The sequence below is a fragment of the Lepus europaeus genome, chromosome X, assembly GCF_033115175.1.
Source record: "Lepus europaeus isolate LE1 chromosome X, mLepTim1.pri, whole genome shotgun sequence".
Taxonomy (NCBI): domain Eukaryota; kingdom Metazoa; phylum Chordata; class Mammalia; order Lagomorpha; family Leporidae; genus Lepus; species Lepus europaeus.
Window position 1 is genome coordinate 88,593,141 of NC_084850.1, and position 27,741 is coordinate 88,620,881.

A 27,741-nucleotide genomic window follows, 5' to 3' on the forward strand; every position below is an offset into this window, starting at 1 on the left:
AAGGGAGTTTACAATCATGGCCCTGGGATAGTCTTGACAAGGGTTATGTTGAAGAGAGAAAGCTTATATTTGTTCAACTTCCAGATATAGGGAAAGGAACAAACAGAAATGCCAGGTTTGTGTCTGGTGTCCTCTCCACAGTAACTGTGGGAGCCTTCACTTCTCAGAGCCTCAAATTTATTATCTGTCAAATGGAAATGATGATTTTTGTTGTACCAGCCAGACCAGTCGTGAAGATCAACTATGATCATTAATTTTTAAGTAAATATTTATATTTGGTTGTACATTATATTGATTTAGAAGCAAAGGATCTAGGACTAAATAATTGTGCACAGAAAGAGCTGTAAGCCTTCACTCAAAGTAGAACTTTCTTCAGCTGAAGGGATCCCAAGGTTTTTATGGATCAAGGGCATATTAGTTGGCATTCTGACACTGATGAATTGTCTCACCGATCTTGGAGGAGATGGGACAGATGAGGACTCAGAAGAACAGACCTAGCCCCCTCAGCAAAGCCAAAAGCTTCAGGAAAGCATAGATTGCACAAGTGAGTATATTTGTGTGTGTGTGTGTGTGCCCATGTTGCTGCATGTGGGAGGTAACAGTTCAGATAGAATGTAGCACAAAGTAAAGAGTCGGACCTGCTCAAAGTCCCATAGCAAACCTTACAGAACCTCTGAAAATGCCCAGTTTTTTTTTCTGTCTTTCTGACTGACTCCTTGGCTTTAGAGGAAATATGAAGCAGTAGTAATCTCCTTCTGTGCTATAATTCCTATTGTTGTCAGGCTTTGTCAGTTTCACTCAGGCCTGGCAGGAGAAGCAGCCTGGGAACCACCTGTTCCTGGCTACTATACCCACAAGGAGGCAAGAAGCCAGGTTGAGTATTAAAATCTGTAGTTTCTTAACATCAAGTGAAAAATGGACGTTAACTTGGGAACCTGGTGGATCTCAGAAAGCCACTTGTTTCTTCTTGGAAGGCTTGGGTCAAGTGTTATCCATTGGCATTCTCTGCAAATGTACTGTGCGGTTAGTACCAGCTCTGCCTCTAATTCATTGTGAGGTCCTGAACAGAGTACTTTGTCTTGCCATGTGGCCCACCCACTACAGCCTTTAGCAGCAAGTGTCCCAATTCTCCACTGGGCACTACATGACTCCCTCCTACAGAAGCTGAGAACAGCACAGTGACCCTTCCACAGCATGGATGTGGCACATCCTTGCCACCTGGGACTCATCACTGCCATTTATTTTTATACTTATGTCTTACTATCTTTAACTATCTGCATCCCCCCCAAGGTAGGGGAGAGAGGTTCTGGGGAAAGTACAGGGTTCTTCTCTTGGTGCTGGCAGGGCCATTGGAGGAGGATGCATAAGGACCTAGCTTTTGCTTGTCAGCCCTGTTGCCTCAAGGGGCTGCACAGGATAGCAGAGAGAGACTGAGTGTAGGCTTAAAGACTTGATTCCAACTCATTTATTCTGAGTTCTGTGTCCTTATACAAACTACCTAACTTTTATGAGTCTCATGGCCCTCATCTGACAAAAATGGGGCTAGCACCCACCTCACAGGATTGGCGTAAGGATTAAATAGACTATTGTCAATGACAGCTCCCTGTATAAGGCCAGCCGTTACACCCAGTAGGCATTCAATAAATGTTGGTTTCCCTTTAAAACAATTTTTTTTGTCTTTCTGGGTCTTTATTTCTCATCTGGAAACTTTTTGCTAAAGTTAGAAAATAATTAAGTAAGACATTCCCTTTGATTAACATTTAAATGCAAAGAATCTGTCAATGTATGAGAAGGTATATACAAAACAGAGTTGAGGAGACAGCAGTGGAAACATGCTCAGTTTAGTTCTTTTACTGACTGTTCTGTCTTGAGCAATTCACTTCCCCTCTATGAGTCTCACTGGCCTCATTGTAACATGGAGTGAGGTGGGGTTTGTTGGATTAAAGAAATTCTGAGGCCCTCACAGCAGGGGTGTCCTCTGATTTTGTGCAACAGTGTTAAATGAAGAAGGCACACCATAAAATTCATATACATGGGGCAGTTCAAAAAGTTTGTGAAGAAATGAATTTAAAAGACAATTTTGCTTTAGCACAAAAAATTTAAGATTCATAGTCTTTTCATAGCATGGCATTGCCACAACAATTTTGAAGGCCTCCTCATGCCGGAATAATTCTGTAAAGATGTATGTGTGAACACCCTTAAGAATCACAAGAGAACCCTAGACTGATGTAAATAACTGTCCAAAGCACGTGAGACATTTTTTCCTGATTAAATGTATAGTGATATAAAACATAATAAAATTGAATGTCTATGGACCCAGTTCTAATATTCTAGTATTTAAACTTCACTTCCTGATAAGTTTTTAATGCTTTTAATTTCTCTTCTTCCTTGAACCCTTACAGTGGAGTGATAATAAAACTTGAAATGAAATGATACAAGGGTTGGCAAGTTTTTCTGCAAATGACTCAAAAATAATTATTTTAAGCTTTGCAGACAATTTAGTCTCTGCTTCAACCATATAAATTTGCCAATGTAATGCAAAGGCAGCCAGAGACAATATGTAATGAAATGGGTACTAGAGGTTGGGAAGAGTGGAAGGATGGAGGAGAGAGTGTTAGTTAATGCGTACCAAAACAGTCAGGTAGAAGTAACAGGTTCTTACTGGTCCACAGCACAGTGGGACATTATAGTGCACAGTAATGCATACTTCAAGAGTGGAGATGGTAGACACCAAACACAAAGAAAAGATGAGAAATGGAAAAGCTAATTGCTTGATATGATCAGTTTACACTGTATGCATGTATTTAAACAGTGCAGTGTACTTCATAAAAACGTACAAGTGTTACATGTCTGCGCAATGGAATATTTGTTATTCCCACTCTGACTACTGTTCTTCTCTGAAGATCTTTTTCTTTATGTATGTAGGTATGTATTATCATCACTGTTATGATTTTCATTGGTGAAAAGTATTTCTAAAAATCAGTCATTTGCTTTGAGAACCAAGATTTCTATTCTATTTACCAACATGCTAAGCACAAATCAACATTTTCTTTAAATAGTCCCAAATTTTTCTTAAATGAGCAGCAATATCCATAAAAATTTGGGGGGAGGGCTGGCATTGTGACATAGTAGGTTAAACTGCCACTTGTGATGTTGGCATTCCAATTAGGCACTGGTGCCAGTCCTGGCTCCTCCACTCACTTCTGATCCAGCTCTTTGATAATGTACCTGGGAAACAGCAGAAAATGGCCCAAGTGCTTGGGCCCCTGCCACCCACATGAGATTACTGTATGAAGCTCCTGGCTTTGGCTTCGCCCAGCCCTGGCCATTGTGGCCATCTGGGGATTGAACAAGCAGATGGAAGATCTCTCTCTCTCTAACTCTGACTTTCAAATAAATAAACAAACAAACAAATACATCTTTTTTTAAAAAATGAGTCAATTCTAGAGCACATGGCTTAAGCTTTTTGAAAATTATAAAAAAATTTAGAATGAGTATGATTGTGTTTCACGGAGACTCTATACACAAAAACTTGGAAATAGTAGATGATAAACTCCAAATGTATAGCTTATTTAGTTTAAGGTTCAATATTTGTAAGTGTCATTAATATATTCAAAGCATATAAAAGAGAAAATACCATAAATGTAATTCTTTATATGCAAATCCACCTTGTAATCAACTTATTATTTTTATTTTTAAATTTAATGCTATAACTAGTACTCCAACAGTATTTTTTCACTTTGTGTTGCTATGTGGGGGCAAACTGTTGAAATTGTTACTTAATATATACTAAACTGATCTTCTGTATATAAGGAGAATTGAAAATGAATCTTGATGTGAATGGAAGGGGAGAGGAAGCGGGAAAGGGGAGGGTTGCGGGTGGGAGGGAAGTTATGGGGGGGGGGAAACCATTGTAATCCGTAATCTGTACTTTGGAAATTTATATTCATTAAATAAAAGTTAAAAAAAAGAAAAAATTTAATTTTTAAAATTTTAACAGGTTCACTATAGCTCATAGCTACAATTCTAAGAATATAATATTCTCTTTATCCCTCCCTCTCCCTTTCTTCCTTATTTCCTTCACTTTTGAGATAACATATCTTTAATTTATATTGCAGCCAAGAGCTTAATGCTCCAATAGCTAAAGAGTTCTACAAGTACAAAGCAAAAATTCCCTAGGTTAGTGGAAATATAGACAAGGGGCATAAAGAACAATAAAATGGAAAAAAAAGACTATTTCATCCTTGTACAGTAAATTTCATTAAAACTACAGTAGTATATTATTATTATTATTATTATTATTGACAGGCAGAGTTAGACAGTGAGAGAGAGAGACAGAGAGAAAGGTCTTCCTTCGTTTGGTTCACCCCCAAATGGCTGCTACGGCTGGCGCACTGCTGCTGGCAAGCCAGGAGCCAGGTGCTTCCTCCTGGTCTCCCATGCGGGCGCAGGGCCCAAGCACCTCTGCCATCCTCCACTGCCTTCCCGGGCCACAGCAGAGAGCTGGACTGGAAGAGGAGCAACCGGAACAGAATCCAGTGCCCCAACCAGCACTTGAACCAGGGGTGCTGGCGCTGCAGGTGGAAGATTAGCCAAGTGAATCGCGGCGCCGGCCAACAGTAGTATAATATTCTTTACCATTAGTTTGACAAAAGTATAAAACGAAGTTTGGCAAAATTGTATTTACAGCAATACTGATACACACAGGAATTTTTTTTTGTTTTTTTTCTTTTTTTTTTTTAACTTTAGCTGCTACATCTAAGGGAGAACACGTGGTATTTGTCTTTTTATTTTCAGTTTTCTTCTCTCAAATTGATGTCCTCCAGTTGCATCCATGTTCTTTGAAATAGCTGAAAAATATTCCATCATATATGAATGCCACATTTTCTTTATGCATTCATCTGATAACGGACACCTTGGTTGATTCCATATTTTATGAATAGTGCTACTATAAAAGTGGTGGAATAAAACATAAAATATAAACAGGTACAGAGTGCAATTTATGGTAATGTTTGCACACTTATACCTGGATTTGACTGGTGTATCATGACCCTTCTGCCACTTCAGTTTCTAGCATATGTGAGCTTCACAGATTGCCAAGATGACATCAATGATAAAATCTCATAAGGGCCCTTAACATTTCATCATATCCATTCAAGCAAAATGGCAATATTACACATTATGTTTTCTGATTAAATGTTCACCTGAATCAACCCAATAAGTGACTTTTAAACTTACCCCCAACAAGTCAGATTGGGTTTGTTGATGTATTTGATTATTTTTTTTGTCATCAAAGCTCTATACCACTATAGATTTGGAAGAGAGACTTGATATATGTTTTTGGAAGGTGTGGTTAGTATGATAAATGATTTGAATTTCTGAGACATTTCCAGGATTTATAGAGACACCAGGACAAACTATTTGCAATGAATATTATCCTGAATACTTTAATGATATTGTGTTTTTTATATGTGTAAGTCATTTCTAATAGACTATATATATATATATATATTCTTTGAAGGTAAAGATTGTTTCTAATGCTTATTTTTATATTTAGCACAGTACTGTGATAAGCACCTAGTATATGCTCAGTCATTATTTTGGAATTTATTGAATACCCAAACTAGCCTACTGCTTCGACTATAACTGGAGAAATTAAAAATGTTTAAAATTTTTGTTTATTTTCATTTTATATGAGAGGGAGAGAGAGGGGGAGAGAGAGAGAGAGAGAGAGAGAGAGAGAGAGAGAGAGAGAGAGATTGAGAATGAATCAGATCTTCTGTCTTTTGTTTCACTCCCCAAAAGCCCACAACAGCCAGGGCTGGGACAGGCCAAAGCTAGGAGCCCAAGTTTCCAACTGGGTCTTCCATGTGGGTAGCAGAAGCTCAAGTACCTGAACCATTATCTTTTGCTTCCTAAGATGTTCATTAGCAGGAAGCTGGATCAGAAGCCAAGGAACTGGGACCTGAACCAGGCACTCCAGAGGTGGATATGGGATGAAGGCCTCTCAAGCAGCAACTTAAGCTAATTAGAGAGAATAATTAGTTTCTGAAGCCAGAAAGCCTGTGTTTTAACCCTACCTTTATTTTTTAGCTGTGTCACCTTACACAAATTAAATGGCCTCTCTTGTGCTTGACTTTTCTTATGTTTGGAAAACGGATAATGATATCTGTTTCATTGGATTTTTAGAAAATAAATTAGTAATATTTGTGTAAAATGCAGTAGATGTATGTATTAGCTATTCTTATTAATATTTGCTAAAAGATAAAGGAAGGTATGGTAACTGAAGTGTCTAGCACTTGTAGATTTGAGAGTAACCATATAAAAAGTCATTATCTGTAAAATGATAGTGACTGTCCATGATTTGAATAACATTAAATTACATTAATGAGAACAATATCTTAGCTCAAGGATTTCTTAAGACTGACTTGTTTTTCCAACACATGGGCTATAGCCTATTGAGAAACAGCAGGTCAGATAGAGCTGTCTGGTTCATGTTAATTAGAAATGAGGGGAATGGGAAAATGTGTGTGTGTGAGTGTGTGTGTATGTGTTTTCTGGAGCAAAGACCTGGGTTAGTCCAACTGTTGAAGATGTGTTCTATGAGTACCTGCTGTGAAACCTGTGGCTGCAGACTAAAAGGCAGTCTTCCCATCTGGTCAAAAGACAAAAGACTTCCTGGTTGTTCAGCAGTCTTTTTATTCTAGGCAGTGATTCTTCAAAGTGCTGTAATTTTTTTTCCTTCAAAGGATGAAAGATAGGTGCAAATATTCTCTCCCTCATTCTTCCTAATGGATTTCTAAATGACTAGTTTTATATCTACCAGGGGTGCATGGTGGTTTAGTATAAATGCTGTGGGCTCTGGAATCATCTTTGAATGCCAAGCACCAACTCCCTGCATTCTCAGGTGTTAGTTATTTGGAACCCTGGACAGAACTATATGCATGTTCTAATTAATTTTCATCGTATTAGGTTTTAATATATTTTTATATTTTCATTTGGGGAAATAATAATATCTATTGCCTTTCTGTCATCTCTCATCCACTTATATATCTTCCTTTCTTCCTCCTTTTCATTAACAATAATTGAGCAACTAAAATATGGCAAGTACTCTTGAAACTAACACTGTAGATCCAAGAATAAGTTATACACTTGCTGTCTTCAAAACCTTCCAAACTCTTGAGCAAGACTGATTATAGCATAGTTAATTTGAGAGCACAAAGATGGGAGCCAATAAATCTGCCAAGGTAAGGCATGGGTCATAGAAACCTTAATGAAATAGATGATGTTTGAGATAGGTTTATAGAATGATAATGATAGGTAGTATTTATACTATAATTCAATAATAATACTCTTATAGTTCCCTTCAATACATATTGGCTTATATATCTAATGAACATTTATGAAATGCCAATTAGGTTCCTGGGACTATGCTAAACACTGGCAGATATAGTGATAAATCACAAAGGCATAAAACAGGTCATATAATCCAGTGTGATTCCATAAAGATAAATCATTAAGTAATTTATGGAAGTTAGAAATGACAAGTACAGTGATTGAGAAGAGCATAGATTCTGGGGCCAAACTGTCTATGTTCAAAACCTTAGCTCTATATTACCCTGGGTAAATAGCTTTCTCTCTGTGTGCCTGTTTCCTCACCTGAAAACTGGGAATAAAAATAGCACTTAGTTCACAGGCTTGTTGTGAGGATTACATTGGATAATAGAGCTAAATTGCTTAGATGAGTTCATAGAAAATAGCCAGTGCTATATGTTTGCTACTACTATAAGTGCACAAAGAGCAGCAAAGAGCTTTGGGAGCACATAGTATATAAGAAGGGAGGAGGGAAACCTACTTTTTAAAGAAGGCCTTTCTGAGGATGTGACAGTCAAGCTAATACCTAGATCAAGGAAAGTTTCTCAGAATAAGGAACATTAAAGTTGACAGATTTGAAAGAATTGTAGGAGTTATGATTCCAGGTCCTTGAGAGCTGCTTTAAAGATATTCATACGAAAAGTGAGAACCCATTTACAGATTTTAAGTAAGTGAGTGACATGATAAGCTTTGAGTATTAGAAAAAATCACTTAGGCTGCTTTTTGAAATAAGAATGGATTAGAATAAACAAAACTAGAAATAGAGATAGCAAGACACTGTGGTTAGATGGAAGTAAAAGATGTTGGTGGCTGAGACTAAGGACATAGTAGTAAGAATGAAGAGATGTGGATAAATTTGGGAGATATTTAGGAGGTAGTAATGGCAGAGAGAGTTAAATAACTTATAAGTTGATGGATTTTATGATTTATGTATATCGATGATAACGAGGGTGATGAAAGTATTAGGAATTCAGGATTATATCCAAGTTTTTACTTTGAGCTACTTGATGGATGGCAAGGCCATTTATTGAGAAAAGAGAACTGTGATGGGAAAGAAAATTCACAAGGAAATGAGATGGAACTTCAGTTTATTGACTTCTTAATATGTGTCAGATATATCACATTATTTATATGTATTCTTATTCAATATTTATCAGTTACATGAGATGAATATCATTATTTTATGTTATAGTTTATGTATCTGGAAGCCAAAGTTTAGAGTGGCTAAATAACTTGCTCAAGATTACCCAACTGAGTAATCTGAATCTAGGATTTGAACCAGGATCTGCCTGACCTCTTAAACTAATATTTTTTCCACAGTTCCCTAGAGCATTAGAGGATGACTTTGGGCAGCTTACTGAATGTCAACCAGTGTCAAACACCAGACATCTTCCTTGTCTTATTTCTGAATAACTGCCTCAATGACCAAAAGAGAGCTCTTAAACATAAATGCATTGTCCAGGATTATTAAGTCTTCTATGATTTTGTAACCCAGAAAGTTTGGGAAGTTTGAGGATCTAAAGTAATGACTTGTATAAGCAGAGAACTAAATATAAATAGCTCTCATTCTAGCTAGCATTGCCCTATCACTCTTATTGAAGCCAATTTTCTTGCTGGTATTCTTGCTCCTCTACTTTCATCATTCTGTACAGTTGCTGGAACAATCATATTCCTCACCAATGATGATTATTTTACAAACTCTTAACTGGCATATATAATCTGGCAAAGTTATTCTGTGCCACATCCAGTTGTGAAAGGAAGTCTGGTGGATGTATTTTACATGCCAAAATTTTGGAATTTCCAGGACATTTTGATCATTTTGATGGTGTCTGGGGACACTGGGACAACATATTTGAAATTGAGGTTTTTATAAAAAATTCAGGCCATTTGCTCTCCTTCCTCACACTCATAAATACAATCAGATTAATAAATCTTTTTGCTATTCAGCCAGATATTGGATAAAACAGTGTGTGGCTTAACTAGTTGTTACTTTTCAGAGTTGACCTTCAGGCAATTATGAATCCCAACACTATTCTCCTGTAGCTACTAAAATAATATGAGCAAGATAGCGCTTGTCAAATGCCTTATTGACTATCCACACTCTAATCTCCTCTGTGGGTACCTTGTTGAAACTACAAACACAAACAAACTAGGTTGATTTATCATCACTTATTCTTAATGAATGGATGCTTGTTTCAAGTATATACATGTTTCTGTATCTAGTCTTCAACTCACTCTTTAAATCTCTTCTGGTACCAAGAAGTTTATTTGTGATTAGTCAAAACCATCCTCTTCTATTTTGTGAAAGTGCTTACTCTGGGAACTGTCTTCAGCTTTCAACCATCTTCATCCTCCAGGACTGCCTGAAACCAAGTGGGTTGACCCTTACTCCCAATTTTTGCTATGTGATTTTTTTTTCTGGATTAGGAGCCTTGAACTCATTTAAAGCAATTAAATCCTATTTTACAATCCCCTCATGTCATTGATATTTCAAATTACTTCGAATCAGTGTTCATTCTAGAATGTTTGGACCTGAGCACCATTTTCCTTGTCACTCTATTTAACACTGGCAGTAGTAGAAATTAATGTCTCAGTTAGGCTAGTCATCTCCCAGAACAGTGCCTTATGTGGTGAGATAGTGTAACACAAGTCTGCCAAAGCTCTGAGAATTGTCTAGAATGGTATATCAATGAGGCATGTGCTAGCTTCATGCCACCTTTGCATGCCTTCACAAAATCCATTTCACACTGTTCACATTCTCAACTCATCCTCACCCAAAGCAGGTCCATCTCTGCAATTGAATGGTATGATGAATGGACTGTGGTTTTCTGCAAATTAGCAAAAGTGCTCTATCTGTGCAGAGATAAAGCTTGAAACCAGGACACACAGGATGACTAGAATAAGGACTAGGATTAGATACACATCTGTAGTGAAAAATATGGAAAAACTATACAGGGTTGGTGTTGTCTGCAAGGACAGGAGAAAACACCAATAGATAGGGTAATGCCACTGTCAAAGCTTTCCTACAGGGGCTGACACTGTGGCATAGAGGGTAAAACCACCTCCCACAGTACTGGCCTCCCAAATGGGTGCTGGTTCGAGTCCCAGATGCTCTACTTCTGATCCAACTCTCTGCTATGGCCTGGGAAAGCAGTAGAAGATGGCTTAAGTCCTTGGGTCCCTGTACCTGAGTGGGAGACCTGGAGGAAGCTCTTGGCTCCTGGCTTCAGATAGGCCCAGTATGACCTTTGTGGCCATTTGGGGAAGTGGATCAGCAGATGGAAACTTTCTCTTTCTCTTTCTCTGCTTCTCTAACTCTGCCTTTCAAGTAAGTAAATAAATAAATATTAAAAAAATTCCCTACATTAGTGCTACTAATGGTTCACTCAGGGCACAGGATTCAATTCTTAGTTTATTGGAATTATACATGTACTTTCAAAGAAAATTCTCTATGAAGAATTTATCTCAAAGGAATTTATAGAGACATTAACTCTAGGCAAAAATGAATGAGTAGATTTTTATTTTCAAACAGTGATGCAAAAAGTGTCCAAATATAAAAGCAAGGTGGCCGTCGCCTTGGCTCACTTGGTTAATCCTCCCCTTGTGGTGCCGGCATCCTATATGGGTGCCGGTTCTAGTTCTGGTTGCTCCTCTTCCAGTGCAGCTCTCTGCTGTGGCCCAGGAGGACAGTGGAGGGTAACCTAAATGTTTGGGCCCCTGCACCCGCATGGGAGACCAGGAAGAAGCATCTGGCTCCTGGCTTTGGATCAGTGTAGCGCCGGCCATGGCGGCTATTTGGGGAGTGCACCAATGGAAGGAAGACCTCTCTCTGAGTCTCTCTCTCTCTCACTGTCTATACCTGTCAAATAAATTTTAAAAATATAAAAGCAAACAAACAAAAGTACTTAATGATACCAAACTGTCTTGTCTGATCAAAATGTGTCCTGTGAGTTTTCTGGCGAATGAATGGAATGGAAGAGATAGCCCTCTCTAGTGATCTCAGTGGCTTTAAATTGTGGGATCTTAAATCAAACCACCTGGGTTTGAAATCTATCTCTGCCACTTCCTAACTATGTGATTTTGAACAAGTCAGTTGTTTAGTCTCAGTCTCCTCATGAACTTAATGAGGATTCTAATGGCACCCCCTTAATTCATAGATTGCCATGAGAATGAAATAAGTTAATACATGTAAATTACTGAGTACAGTACCTGGGACATAGCACATAATAAGTCCTAATTATTTTTAAGCAGCAAATCTCATAGAAGTATAGATTGTCAAGCTGTAACAGATCTTAGAGGGATTTAGTCCACTATGTTATATTTACCCCGAATTGGATTTTATAGACTCTGAACACCGGAACCCAAAAACTGGTATATGGGAAATTGAGTCTTTCAAATGGAATGAGATTTGGCCTCAGTTACTCAGAGAATTAGTATAAGTAGAACTAAACTTCCTTGTCTCCTAGCTCAGTCTTGTCTGAGATCCATATAGTCTTGTCTTGAGACCTATATAGTTCTCCACTGAAACTGAAGATTTAGAAGACAGTTTGTTGCCGTTGATTTCTCAACAATGTTGCAGTGGGTTCGTTTCTGAGAGGAGCAGCGTGGTGGGGGCAAGAGGCGCGGAGTCAACACACAGACCCCGGGAGTGGTGAAAGCAGGCTTGAGGCGAGCAGCCCGTAGTAGACTCGTTTATTACAGTTGGTACAACAGCTTATATAGCCAAGACCAGCCAATCTGGTCAAGGGGCAGTCTATGCCCCAACCAATCACAGCCTGTTGCCAGGCAGTTTCAAATCCATCCAATCACAGCCTGTCACCAGGCAGTTTCCAAAGCCATCCAATCACAGCCTGTTGCCAGGCAGGCTCCGTTGCCAGGTGGGTTTCAAAGCCATTCCTGAGTTACTGATGCTCGCTTGCCAGTGGCCACCTTGGCATGGCCTTCTCATTCCACTACAACAGTTGATTATTTAAGAGATATGGACCAATGGGTTTGTTCTTTTTCTCTAACTTTCATCATTGACCTCCTTTCATTTCCCGAAGGAAGCCACAACTATTAATGACCTAATGATTTCACTGACGCAGAGTGTAACAGCAAAGGGAGAATGGAATTTGGTTGTTAGGAGGCTTGAATGCTAGTACTGAAGCCATCACTTAATCAACTGTGTGACATTGGGACATCTCATGTCCGCACTTGAAGTCTCAATTTGCTCACATGCAAAATGCAGATAGAAATAACTGTCCTGCTTTTTGACAGAATTTTTGGAAAACTGAATTAAAAAATGTATATGTATGCTGAGTGTTATCCAGATGTTGATTGCTATTTTTGTTGAAGATAGGGTGTTAATGTCAGTTGTTTATGACATTTCCCAGGATTTGTTAAAGTGTCTTCATGGTTTGGATTTACCTTCCAATTACAGGTACAATTTTCTCCTCCTTAGCTTAAAGGAGCTTTTTTTTTTTAATTTCACCACTAGCTATTATCCTTTATTGGAGGTGTACATCCCCAGTGTTTGTGAAGGATCATAGAAGTTGAGGTATTGCTTTGAATAGCCTGTGTAAAAACTTTGGATTCTGGGCCGGCGCCGTGGCTCAACAGGCTAATCCTCCACCTTGCGGTGCCGGCACACCGAGTTCTAGTCCCGGTCAGGGTGCTGGATTCTGTCCTGGTTGCCCCTCTTCCAGGACAGCTCTCTGCTGTGGCCCGGGAGTGCAGTGGAGGATGGCCCAAGTGCTTGGGCCCTGCACGCGCATGGGAGACCAGGAGGAAGCACCTGGCTCCTGGCTTCGGAACAACGTGGTGCACAGGCCCCAGAGCACCAGCCGCAGCGGCCATTGGAGGGTGAACCAACGGCAAAAGGAAGACCTTTCTTTCTGTCTCTCTCTCTCTCACTGTCCACTCTGCCTGTCAAAAAAAAAAAAAAGTAAAACTTTGGATTCTGGAACTCAGGAATTCAATTCTATCACAAATATAGAAATGGAGAAGGTGTGGGACCAGCGCTGTTTCACAGTAGGTTATTCATCTGCCTGTGTCGCTGGCATCCAATATGGGTGCCAGTTCTAGTCCCAGCTGCTCCTCTTCCAATCCAGCTCTTTACAGTGGCCTAGGAAAGCAGAGTAAGATGGCCAGGAGCTTGGGTCCCTGCACCTGCATGGGAGACTGGGAAGAAGCACCCGGCTCCTGGCTTCAGATCGGCGCAGCTCCGGCGGTTGTGGCCATTTGGGGAGTGAACCAGCGGAAGGAAGACCCCCCCACCCCGACTGTCTATAACTCTCTACCTCTCAAATAAATAAATAAATAAAATCTTTGAAAAAAAGAAATGAAGAGAGTGCTCAAACCCCCAATTCCATTCCCCACATGTAGTCAATTAGCACTTTGGACTATTTCTTTCATATTTATTTACTTCCTAATACATATTAATATGTATATGCCTAAGTATTTGCATAGATAGCATTTTAGTTTTACAGAATGGGATTTTTTTGTATCCTTTAACTTAGTAGATCATGAATCCATTTCCACTTGAGTACATACAGATTGACTTCACTCCTCTTAAGAGCAGCATAGTATTCTATTTAATTAGCCTCTTCTTGACTGACATTGAGATTGCTTCCAACTTTTCCTGATACCAAACAGTTTTGTAATCAGACATTACTCTATGTCTCTCCCTACTGTGTGTATGTGTGCATCTTCCTGCAATTATCCAGATATTTCTGAAAGACAAATTCCTATATAATTACCGGATCAAAGAGTTGGTACATTTCAAATTCCAATAGAAACCAGCACAATCAGTCCTTGGGAATGCTGCATACTGTATCCCTTGCCAACATTTGATGCTTTCACATTGTTTAACATATGCACCTGATAAGTGAAAAATTGTCCTGTTCTAATTTGAATTTAGATATATGAGCTGAACCTCTCTACATGTATTTAATGGCTATTTCCATGTCTTCTGTCAACTTCCTAATTCTGTCCTTTGTTCATTTATTTTAAAGTACTTTAACCATAAATATACTAAGACCAAAATGACATCCAATCCATATGAGAGAAAAGTGATTCCTATGAGGATTAAGAGTCTTGGTTTCTATTCCATTTTTGGATACTCACTTGCCCTACAATATTGGGAAAGTCAGTTAAATTCTTCATGCTTCTTGTTCCTTAACTCAAGATGAGGTAGTAATGACTATTTGTTTCTCTTTGGCTGATAGCTTTTCTACAAAGACAAATGAGAGTCTTTTGGTAAATACTCTGTAAATGAAGGAGCCCTATGAAAGTATAAAGTGATATTGGCAAACCAAATACTAGCCTGACAACTGACAGAATAAACAGAAAAGTGCAACTGGAACATTAAAAGCAATAATATTCATTAAAATATTTTACTAATTTAAAAATATGTGAGTTAAAATTAGTCTCCACAGAAACATTTGCAAAAGTAAAAGTAATATGAAGAGATATTTAATATAATAGTCATCTGTTGTAAAACTTTGTAAAAAGTTAGGATTTTTAAAAAGATTTATTTATTAGGGCTGGCATCCCATATGGGCACTAGCTTGAGTCCAGGCTGACTCCTGGCTTCAGATAGGCCCAGCTCCAGCCATTGGGGCCATTAGGTAGGTGAACCAGTGAATGGAAGGTCTCTCTCTCTTTGTCTCTGCCTCTCTCTCTTGTGTGACTCTGTCTTTCAAATACATCTTTTAAAAAATGAGAAAAATATAAATTGATTTTAAAAAAAGCCTATGGCCATACCACCTTGAACACGCCCAGTCTCATTTGTGTTCAGATTTATTTATTTATTGAAAGAGTTACAGAGAGAAAGGAAGACACACACACACACACACAGGGGGAGAGAGAGAGAGAACACAGAGAGAGAGAGAGAGAGAGAGAGGGAGAGGGAGAGGGAGAGAGAGAGAGGGAGGGAGAGGGAGAGGGAGAGGGAGAGGGAGAGAGAGAGAGAGAGAGAGAGAGAGAGAGAGAGAAACCTCCCATCCACTGGTTCACTTCTCAAATGGCTGTGACAGCCAGGGCTGGGTCAGACCAAAGCCAGGAATTAGAAGCTTCTTCTGGGTCTCCCACGGAAATGATTAAATATATTTGAGAATACATAAAAAAGTTTAAGGAAAATGGAATTAAGAGAAAAGTTTATGCTGGGTGGAAAGCCAAGACACTGTGGCAAAAAGTGACCTTCATGAAAGATCACAGTGAGTAAGATCCCAGTGGAAAGAAGTGGCCATCAAAGAAGGAGGTACCTTTTCCTGAAGGGAGGAGAGAACTTCCACTTTGCTTATGGCCCTGTCTAAATACTGACGGAGTTTGTGGTCATAAAAGGCTTCCATAGTTTTGGCAGCTCTTGGCAAGAGCCTCGGGTGATCACTGATGTCATAAATAAGAGTGTTAATTGTTAAATTAACAACAGAAGTCACTCTGTACTTCCATGTAGGAACTCTGTCCTTAGTGAGTTGTACTATGAGAATTAACTGCAAAACTTGTTCTCAAACTGTACTTTATACGTTGTGTGTGTGGGTGGGTGCAAACTGTTGAAATCTTTACTTAGTTTAGAGTTGGTCTTCTTTATATAAAGATAATTAAAAGTGAATCTTAATGAAGAATGGGATGGGAGAGGAAGTAGGAGGTGGGATGGAGTGGGGGTAAGATGGGGGGTATGGGGGGAAGAACCATATATTCCTAAAGTTGTACCCATGAAATTTACATTCATTAAATAAAAGCGTTAAAAGTTTATGCTGGTGCAAAAATTTTTGAAAACTATGCATAATATTCTCTTTACACACATTTCCATGAGCTTTGTGAAGGCCCCTTGTATGCATAGATTTTTTTTCTTTTTTTAAATATTTATTTATTTATTTGGAAGGCAGAGTTACAGAGAGGCAGAGGCAGAGAAAGAAAAAGAGAGAAGTCTTCCATCTGCTGGTTTACTCCCCAAATGGTTGCAATGGCTGGTCTGAGCTGATGTGAAGCCAGGAGCCAGGAGTTTCTTCTGGGTCTCCCACGTGGGTGCAGGGGCCCAAGGACTTGGGCCATCTTCTGCTGCTTTCCCAGGCAATAGCTAAGAGCTAGATCAGAAGCGGAGCAGCCAGGACTTGAATTGCAGGCGGTGGCTTTTACCAGCTATGCCACAGCGCTGACCCTGCATAGATTTTTCATAAGGTCAATTATTCATGACTTTTTAGAGCCCCTCATGTGTATGGATTTCATAGTAAAATACTGCAATCCATGAAATGGAAGAACATTGATATATTTCTTTTTTTCTTAAATTTTTTTGTTTATTTGACCGGTAGAGTTACAGACAGTGAGAGGGAGAGACAGAGAGAAAGGTCTTCCTTCCATTGGTTCACTCCCCAAATGGCTGCTACGGCTGGAGCTACGCCGATCCGAAGCCAGGAGCCAGGTGCTTCCTCCTGGTCTCCCATGCGGGTGCAGGGCCCAAGCACCTGGGCCATCCTCCACTGCCTTCCCGGGCCACAGCAGAGAGCTGGACTGGAAGAGGAGCAACAGGGACTAGAAGCCGGCACCCATATGGGATTCCAGCGCCACAGGCAAAGGGTTAGCCAAGTGAGCCACGTGTCGGCCCTGATCTATTTCTATTGACACGAAAAGATGTGCAGGATGTATTGCTAAGTGCAATAAGCAATTGTAAAATATTATTATGATAAGGCATATGAAACATGCACAAAGTATGGTTATAAATGAATGTTATATATAAATCTAAAATATAAATATCACTTAAATGTGGTATATTATATATCTAAGATGCACTTGACATCTAAAATAGGACTTGTAAAACAATAGACCATGGGTCAAATCCAGTCCTGCTACCTGTTTTTGTAAATCAAATATTATTAGAACACAGCCACGATCATTTGCTTACAAATGATCCAACGCAGGTTTCATGTTATGACGCACAAATCCTGAAATATTTACTATTTGACAGGGAAGTTTTCTTATCCCAGACCTAGAGCAATGTATATCGTACCATTAATAGTAGTTATCTTAGGGTAATGAAACTGGGAGAGACATACATTTATTTTCAAAGATACCTTTCTTCAAGGAAACACTGTACCCTTCATTCAGTTTCCCAACATATTGACATCTTATATATTTAGAGTACAATATCCAAACCAATAATTTAGTATTTGTAGAATGTGGCTAGAGCTTTATGTCATTTAATTGCACGTTTAGATTTGTGTAAACATCACTGTTATCAAGATTTCATCATAGTAAGATCTCTTTTGGCTACTCCTGTACAGTCACCCATAGTCCTTCCCCACCACTCCTATCATCCTTAAACCCTAGGAACAACTAAGCTATTCTCCACCTCTGTAATTTTGTTACTTCAGGAATGTTATATAAATGGAGAATGCTGTATGTCACTTTTGAGACTGGCTTCTTCTATTCAGAATAATACCGCTGAGATTCATTCAAGTTGTATATGTGTGTCATTCATTATTTTCTGTTGCTGAGTGGTATTCCATTGTATGGATGTAAAACAGTTGCTATGCACTCACACATTGAGGGACCATATATATAATTTCAGTCTACTCAGAATTAATATTTTTACCACTTCAAGAGTAGTGTAGAAACCTTACATACCACCATATAGGTTCCTTTACTCTTCTTTATGTTATAGTTATCACATATGTTACATCTATATAGATTGAAAATTTTTCACCATAGTGTTATCATTTTAAAGCACTTAGAAAAGAAAAAAAGTAATTTACTACATTTAAAAAATACTTATTTTGCTGTTTCTCTTACTTCATCCCCGATGTTCCAAGTTACTCCCTGTAATTATTTCCCTGTTGTCTAAAGAACTTCCTTCATCATTTCTTTTAGAGCTGATCTGCTGGTGATGAATTCTTTTATTTTTCATTCTTCTGAGAAATGCTTTTATTTCAGCCTCATTCCTAAAAATTATTGTCACAAAAGTGGAATTCTAGGTTGACGGCTGTTTCATCACTTTAAAGATGTCTTCTTTCCTCCATGGTTTCTGATGACAAAATTTATAGTCCTTTGAATATTTGTTTCCACACAAGAAATGCATTAGCTTTCTCTGATCATTTTCAAGATTTTTCCCTTACTTTTACTTGTTAGAAGTTTAGTTACTATGTATCTAGATGTGGATTTCTTTGTGTGTATCCTTTTGAGAGCTGTCAGAGTTTCCTGGCTCTGTGAATATGCCTGTCACTGATTTTGGAGAGTTAGCAAACATTATTTCTTCAAACTTATTTTTCTGCTCATCATTCTTTCTCCTTCCTTTGAGGAACTCCGATAACATGAATATCAGAACTTTTGGTATGGTCCCAAAATTATTTGAGCTTCTGTTCATCTTTCTTTTCTCTCTCTTTTCTTCACATCAAATGATTTATATTATTCTATCTTCAGAGGATTTTTTTTCCTGTCTTATTTCCAATCTGACATTTGGTGCCTTCAGTGAATGTTTTATTTTACTTGTAATCTTCAACTAGAAAATCTCTGTTTTATTTTGTTTTATAGTTTCTGATTTCTTGCTGTTTCTTTCTAACTTTCCATTTATTTCTAGAGTATTCTTCCCTACTTTTATTTTCAAATAATTGTAACGTGTAGGTCATCTCAGGATTGGCATATTTTGATTGTTTTTTTTAAGTAGTTAGTTGTTGAGATTTTCCTAATTCTTTGTATCCTGAGTAATTGAATTTTTATTGTAGTCTGGACATTTTAAACATTATGTCATGAAATGCTCGGTCATGTTCTAGTTCCATTGAACATGTAAATAAGTTTTGTTTTCAAGGCTTCAGTTCTCAAGTTCCCATCTACTTCCTGTGGGTTGCAGTTGTGATATCAGTTTAAATTTTAATGTCTTTCAAAATTATTTTTACAACTTCTGGGGCTGATGCTCTGGCGTAGCAGGTAAAGCCACCACCTACAGTTCTGGTGTCCCATATGAGTGCTGGTTCAAGTCCTGGCTGCTCCACTTCCTATCCAGCTCCTTGCTATGGCCTGGGAAAGCAGTAGAAGACGGCACAAGTCCTTGGGCCCCTGCACTCGTATGGGAGATTCAGAAGAAGCTCCTGGCTCCTGGCTTTGGATGGGCACAGTTCCTACCATTGTGGCCATTTGGGGAGTGAACCAGCAGATGGAAGACCTCCTTCTCTCTCTCTCTCTCTCTCTCTCTCTCTCTTTCTCTCTCTCTCTTTCTGCCTCTATGTAACTCTACCTTTCAAATAAATATTTTGCAACTTTTAAAGCATTTTTCCCCATTAACTTCAAATGTAGACAATATACATACACATATATATCTTTTTTTTGAAAACAGAGGTATTAATATCACAGATTGAAGGTTTCATGACAGTAGTCATAATGTGGGGGAAAGAAGAATATATTATCATTTGCATGGTATGATTCAGTGAAGCAATATTTATAAATAAATATCAAATGACATGGCACCACTGCAATTTTTATACTTGCTATATATATTGACTTCCACAGATAACATAAAACATGTGATATTTATCTTCCTCGGTTTGGCTTATTTCATTAGTATAATGATCTCCAGTTCCATCCATTTTGTTGCAAATATCAGGATTTCATTCTTTTTTATGATTGAGTAATATTCTATTATGTGTATATAGCATATGTTCTTTATCCAGTTATCAACTGCTGAAACATCTGGGTTGATTCCACATCTTTGCTATTGTGAATTGAGTTGCTATAAACATGGAAAATGCTGGCATACCTTTCATATGCTGATTTTATTTCTTTTTGATATATTCCCAAGAGTGGGGCAACTGTGTCATGTGGTAGATCTCTTATTAGTTTTCTGAGGAATTTTCATACTGTTTTCCAAAATAATGGTACAAATTTGCATTCCCAGCAAAAGTATATGAGAGGACACTTTTCTCCACATCCTTGCCAGTATTTGTGATTTATAAAAAGATTTTCAGATAATAGTTATTCTACTGGAGTGTGGTGGCATCTCATTGTATTTTTCTAAGTTCATTTATGTATTTATTGTAGAGGCATAATTAGTGGGAGGAGAGCAAGAAAGAGAGAGAGAGAGAGAGAGAGAGAGAGAGAGAGAGAGAATATCTTCCATCTTCTGGTTCACGCCCCAAATGCCTGCAAAGGCCAGGGCTGGGCCATACCAAAGCTATGAGGCACAAACTTCTTCTAGGTCTTCCATGTGGGTATAGGGGCCCAAGGACTTGGGTCATCTGCTGCTTTCCCAGGCACATTAGTAGGGAGCTGGATCAGAAGTGGAGCAGTAGGGACTTGAACTGGTGCTCATATGGGATGCTTATGTTGCAGGCAGCAACTTTACCTGCTACACAACAATGCTGGTCCTTCATTTTATTTGCATTTCATTGATGGCTAATAATCATGAGAATTTTTTCATGTGTCTGCTGTCCACTTGTATTTCATCCTTCAAATAATACTTGTTCATATCCTTTGTCTATTTCTTAACTGGATTGTTTTGTTGTTGAGTTTCTTGAGTTCCTTACAAATTTCATTATTAATCCTTTATCAGATGTATAGTTTGCATATATTTTCTCCCATTCTGTCGGGTGCCTCTTAATATTGCTAATTATTTCATTTACTGAATAGAAGCTTCTTATCTTGATGTCATCCCATTCATGTATTTTTGCTTTAATTACTTGTGCTTCTGGGGTCTCATCTAAGAATATTTTGTCCAGGCCAATGTTTTGCAATGTTTCTCCTATATTTCTCTGTAGTAGTTTGATGATTTCAGGTCTTAAGTTTAGATCCTTGGTCCATTATTAGTTGACTTTTGTATAGGGTGTAAGGTAGGGCTCTTGTTTCAAGTTTCTGTATGTGGAAATTCAATTGTCCTAGCACAGTTTTTTGAAGAGACTGTCCTTTCTCCAGGAAATGATATAGTTCATTTGTCAAAGATTAGTTGGCTGTAGATGTATGGATTGGTTTCCAGATATCCTATTCTGTTCCTTTGGTCCACATGTCTATTTTTGTGCCAGTACTAGGATGTTTTGATTGCAACAACCATGTAGTATGTCTCGAAATCTGGTAATGTGATGCCTCTGTTTTTATTTTGTTGTTGTTGTTGTTGTTTAAGATTGTTTTGACTATTTGGAGTCTTTTGTGTTTCTATATAAATTTTTGGATTTTTTTTCTAGTTCTGTGAATAACGTCCTTGGAATTTTGTTTGTGATCATACTGAATCTGTAAAATGTTCTGGGTAGTATGGACATTTTGATGATATTAATTCTTCCAATTCAGGAACATGAAAGGATTTGCTATTTTTCGTTTGTGTCTTCTTCTATTTCTTTCATTAGTACTTTGTAATTTTCATTGTAGAGATTTTTCACATTGTTGTTTAAATTTATCCCTGTATATTTATTTTTTTGTAGCCACGATGAATGAGACTGATCTTATAAGTTCTTTGAGAGATCATTGTTGCTATATAGCAATGCTATTGAATTTTGTTTGTTGATTTTATATCTTTTTTTTTGACCAGCGGAGTTAGACAGAGAGAGAGAGAGAGAGACAGAGAGAAAGGTCCTCCTTTTGCATTGGTTCAGGCCCCAAATGGCCGCTACGGCCGGCGCGCTGTGCCAATCCAAAGCCAGGAGCCAGGTGCTTCCTCCTGGTCTCATGCAGATGCAGGGCCCAAGCACCTGGGCCATCCGGCGCCCCAACTGTGACTAGAACCCGGGGTGCCAGCGCTGCAGGCGGAGGATAGCCTAGTGAACCACGACGCAGGTCTGAATTCTTTTTCAGGCATTCCATAAATCTCCCATTATTCACAGTCCAATATTAATGCATTATTGTGTTCCTTTTGGGGAGCATATTTCTTTTCTCATGTTACAAGTGTGCCTCTGGCTACAGTCAGCAAGTGGAGGGGATTTTTGAGCTGACTGGTTTGTTCCAAGTCACTATTTTTCTCTGTTCCAGCATAAACTAGCTGATGCACAGCTTAGAGTGCAATCACAGTGCCAGCACACTTCAACCACCCAGATGTGTGCACCATCCAGAACACCAACATACACCATGTGTGTCCCTGACTCTACTATGAGATCCATCCTCAAAATGCAGGGAGCTCTGTAGTGTATGGGGGAAGGGACACCATGAGAAAGAGGATGGCTATTAATTCCATTGGTGCTTATCTGCTAATTTCCAGAGTACAAATAGTTAGCCCAGCTGCCCTGCCCCCACTGTCCACTGCAACACAGACCACTTTGTGGGCCTTGGCTCTGGGCCCAGCTGGACCCATGAGGCCCTGTCTGCCTTGCTAGAAATCGGGGATATTTCTGGGTTCCTGGAAAGAAAGCAGGCAAGAACTTCTTATGAGCCATTACCCTTTCAAGATGGTGGCTTCCTGCTGCAATCCCTGCTGTATGTAATGGGGAGAGCTGGGTGAGCTCCCCCTCTGAAGTCCAGGAGCTCCAAGGTTTTTTTAAAGATTTATTTATTTTATTTGAGAGGCAGAATTACAGAGAGAGAGAGATAGAGAGAGAGAGGTCTTCAATCTGGTGGTTCACTCCCCAAATGGCCACAATGGCTGGGGCTGGGCCAGCATGAAGCCAGGAGCCAGGAACTTCTTCTTGGTCTTCTACATGGGTGCAAGGGCTGAAGCACTCGGATCATCTTTTTCCATCGGCATTAGCAGGAAGCTGGCTTCAAAGTGGAGTAGTTGGGCCTCAAACTGGTGCCCATATGGGATGCCAGCATTGCAGATGGTGGCTTAACCCCTTATACTGGAACACCGGACCCCCAAGTTTTTGAGGCAGCTCTCTTCACTGAGCTGCTGGTCTGTAACAGAAGAATTGCTCAGATTATAGGTCTGCACAAATGGGCTCTGTATATGCTCTCCTATTCACCCTTTCCCCTGGCCCAGGGGGGTCTTCCTCTTTCTACTCTCTCCAAGTCTCTATGTTTGCTATAGATGTCACACTATGGTTCCTACTTCTCTCCTACTGCCTCTAACACTCTTCCTCAAGCAATGACATATAGACATAGCTGCTTTGGAGTACCTTGGCAGCTAACATTGGACTTTTCTATATGGCCAGTACAATTGACTTTGTACTGCCTTTGTGATGCTACTCGTATCTGTTCAATATGGCTACTCCTCAGCAGCCTATCTAGAACCTAGGCAGTTCTCTGAGGTAATTCAATTCTCAACACTTTTGAGGATCAGATGCACACATGTACAGCTTGGAAGTAAGTCTAAAAACTCATAAAGATCTTTGCAGTCTCCCTTTCCCAAGCATCCTCCTCTTTGTGTTCCTTCTGGACCGCTGAATACCCCACGCTCTTTCTCCTAGGCTTTTTAGTCTCCCCACGATGCCATGCAGTTCTTCCAACTGAGATTGCCTCCAAGATAAGCCAAGGGAAGGTAGAGTAACAGAAAATGCAATACAATTTCCTCCCACATTCTGCAGACCACAATTCTTTTGTTCAAATGGAAGTAGTTCCCTCTCTGAGAATTTTAGTTTCCAGCTTGGCTACTACTGCTGTTGCAATCATTGCATTTTTGTACCATATGGACTGGGCTTCCTTGGAAGACAGAAAATAAAACAAAACAAATGCTAGAGATTTTTCCCCAATTTCACTTTCTGTAAAGACTCTCATTCCCGGTTTTTGGATCAAAAGGATAGCACTTCTCTTAGTGTTCTTTCTGTCAATACCAATTGTGAAGTTCTGGACGTTTTGTTACTTTTAAGTTCAGGAGAGGACATATACAGAAAGGAAAATAGTACAAGAAATTCTCCGGTGGATTGGTTGTACTGTGATGTTTTATTTCCTTTCACAATTAACCTACTATTGTTTACTTTGCAGAATTCTCAGATAGTTCCCCTATGCATCCTCCACAGGAATTCTAATTGCATTCACCAAGAGAAACAGAGTAACAAAGTGTGTTTCACCATCTATTTATTTTTTATTTTAATTTTTAATTAGTTTTTAACAGATTCAATATGATTTGTAGATACAATTCCAAGAATATAATGAAATCTCCTTCCTCTTTCCTTCTCTTCTCTCGTTCCCTCCCATCCTCTGTTCTTCTTCCTTTCTTTTTTGTAGTTTTTGAGATAACATATTTTAAAATTACATTACAGTAAAAAGGCTTAATACTTGACCAAATAAGAAGTTTCACAAGTAAAAAGCAAAAATACCCCAGTTTAGTGGGAACATAGACAATGGTTATAAACAATAATTGAATGGAAAAATGACCATTTAACTCAAATACAATAAATTTTAAAGAATCACAAATCATTAAAATTATTACAGGATAACATTCTTCACCATTGGTTTGGCAAAGGTCTAAAAGTTTCACAAAACTTTATTTGCAACAATACTGATACACACAGACTTTTTTTCTTTTTCTTTTTTAATTTTATTTTTGTTTTTAATTTTATTTAAGGCATAGAAATTTCATGTATTTCTTATTACCAGATTTGGAAACATAGTGATTCTTCTCTCCTTATGCTCCTTCCTGCCCAGGCTCTCACCCTTCTTCCTCCTCCCTCTCCTATTCCCATTCTTAATTTTTACAAAGGTCTATTTTCAGATTACTTTATACTCATATGTTAACCCTACACTAAGTAAAGAGTTTAAGAAATAGTATGAAGAAAAAAAAAAACATTGCTCTTTAACAGTAGAGACAAGGGCTATAAACAATCATTGTGTCTCAAAATGTCAATTTTACTCCAATACATTACAATTTAGGTACTCTATTAGTTACCCCAATCAGGGTAATCTTGTGGTATTTGTCTTTTTTGGACTGGATTATTTCACTGAGTATAATGGTCTCCAGTTGAATCCATTTTGGTGCAAAGGACAGGATTTCATATTTTATCACCATGTAGTATTCCATAGTGTATATATACCACAATTTCTTCATGGTTTTCCTTTTTTAAGTTTGTATTTTTTTTAAATTTTAGCTCCCACATATAAGGGATGACATGCAGTACTTGTGTTTCTGGGTCCAGTTTATTTCACTCAACAGCATGTCCTCCAGTTGCATCCATTTTGCTGCAGATGGTAGAATTTCATTCTTTTTTAATAGCTGAATCATACTACATTGTGTATATATACCCCATTTTCTTTATCCATTCATCTGATGCTAGAGATGTTTGTTGGTTCCAAATGTTGGCTATTGTAAACAGTGCTGCCATAGACATTGTGGTACAGGTATCTCTTTGATTCATTGTTTTCAAGGCTTTTGTGTATATACCTAGTTGTGGTATTGTTGGATCATATAGCAAGTCTATTTCTATTTTTTGAAGAAATCTCCAGGGTCAGTGCTGTGGCTCAGTGGATTAAAGCTCCAGCCTGCAGTGCCAACATCTCATATGAGCATCGATTTAAGTCCCAGCTGCTCCACTTCCAATCCAGCTCTCTGCTATGGCCTGGGAAGGCAGCAGAAGATGGCCCAAGTGCTTGGGCCCCCGCACCCACATGGGGGACCTGAAAGAAGCTCCTGGCTCTTGGCTTCAGCCTGAGCTCAGTCTTCTCTGTTGTGACCATTTGGGGTGAACCAATGGATGGAAAATCTCTCTCTCTCTCTCTCCTTCTCTCTCTTTGTAACTCTGCCTTTCGAATAAATAAATAAATAAATAAATAAATGTTTATTAAAAAAAGAAATCTCCACACTTTTTTTCCCACAGTGGCTGCACCAACAGTGTCTAAGTGTTCCCTTTTTTCCACATCCTTGCCAGCATTTGTTACTCTGCGTTTTGGATTTTAGCCATTCTGACAAGGCTGAGGTGATATCTCATTGTGGTTTTGATTTGCATTTGATGGCTAGTGACGTTGAGTATCTGTTTCATGCATTTGTTGGCCGTTTGTATTTCTTCCTTCAAAACTGTCTATTGAAGTCCTTTGCCCATTTCTCAACTGGATTGATTGTATTTCTTGTTGAGTTTTTTAAATTGCTTATATATTCTGGATATTAATCCTTTGTCAGGTAGGTGGTTTGCAGATATTTTTCCCATTCTGTTGAATGTTTCTTCACTCTATTGATACATTTCTGTGCCAAGACTTCTGAGTTTGATATAGTCCCATTTGTTTAGTTTTACTTTTGTTGCCTATTTCTTATCCAAGATGTCATCCCCTACACCAATGTCTTGGAATGTTTTCCCTAAATTTTCCTCCAGGAATTTCATATTCTCAGGTCTCATATTTAGGTCTGATCCATTTGAGTTGATTTTTTTAATATGGTGATAGGTATGGTATTTCAGCATCTTAACCAGAAAAAGAGCTTTATTTTTGGTTACCTCTTTATTACAAGTAATTAAAAATAAGAATTAATAAAAATATCTCAGATAAATAACTTATATGATACCAATTCCTAGGAATAATATGCAAACATTACAATTTTAGCTAGGAAGGTTGAAACACTATGGAAAGAATGTTTTTCACATGATATGAAGTTTAGAAAATGTGAAGCATATTATATATAACAAAAATAGATGCACACTAAGATAACCTTGTAAAATAAGTATGGACAAAAATGTAGAATGTTGTTGCCCATCATGGGATTATGGCTTTATGTTAATTGTTTTTCCTACAAGGTACACTTTTAGTAGTTAGAATGATAAAAAGTATCATTGTTACATAATATATTAATAATATATCATGGATCACGTAATTCTTAATATATGATTAACTATAACATGTTTTATTTGTGTTCTTATAAGAATATGGTGTGGCCGGCACCGCAACTCACTTGGCTAATCCTCTGCCTGTGGCGCCAGCACACTGGGTTCTAGCCCTGGTCAGGGTGCCAGATTCTGTCTCAGTTGCCCCTCTTCCAGGACAGCTCTCTGCTGTGGCCCGGGAGTGCAGTGGAGAATGGCCCAAGTGCTTGGGCCCTGCACCCACATGGGAGACCAGGAGGAAGCACCTGGCTCCTGGCTTCGGAATGGTGCAGTGTGCCGGCTGTAGTGGCCATTTGGAGGGTGAACCAACGGAAGGAAGACCTTTCTCTCTGTCTCTCTCTCACTAACTCTGCCTGTCAAAAAAAAAAAAAAAAGAATAAGGTGAATTCAGTCATTAACTGCATTGGAACTTAAAGGGCATATTAATTGTTTTTTAAATCTCAAATATTTAATTTTTGGAAGTAGTCTAATATCTACCTACAGGTTTAGCATAAATGACAAACTCCACACTGTAAATTATGAAATAGACTCTGTAAAATTTTGACAACGTAATTCTTCTCTTCATTCTTCTTCTTCAGTATGAATAAAAAAGTTCGTGAACTGGCTCAAGGGCTCTTCAGGGTCAAACCTGATAAGTAATCCAGGTAGCTCAATTTGATAAAATGGAAGGGATGTTTTTGTGGCTACTGTTTTCTCTGAGTATCATAGAGTAACTCAGTCTCCTAGCTAGAATAGAGAATCA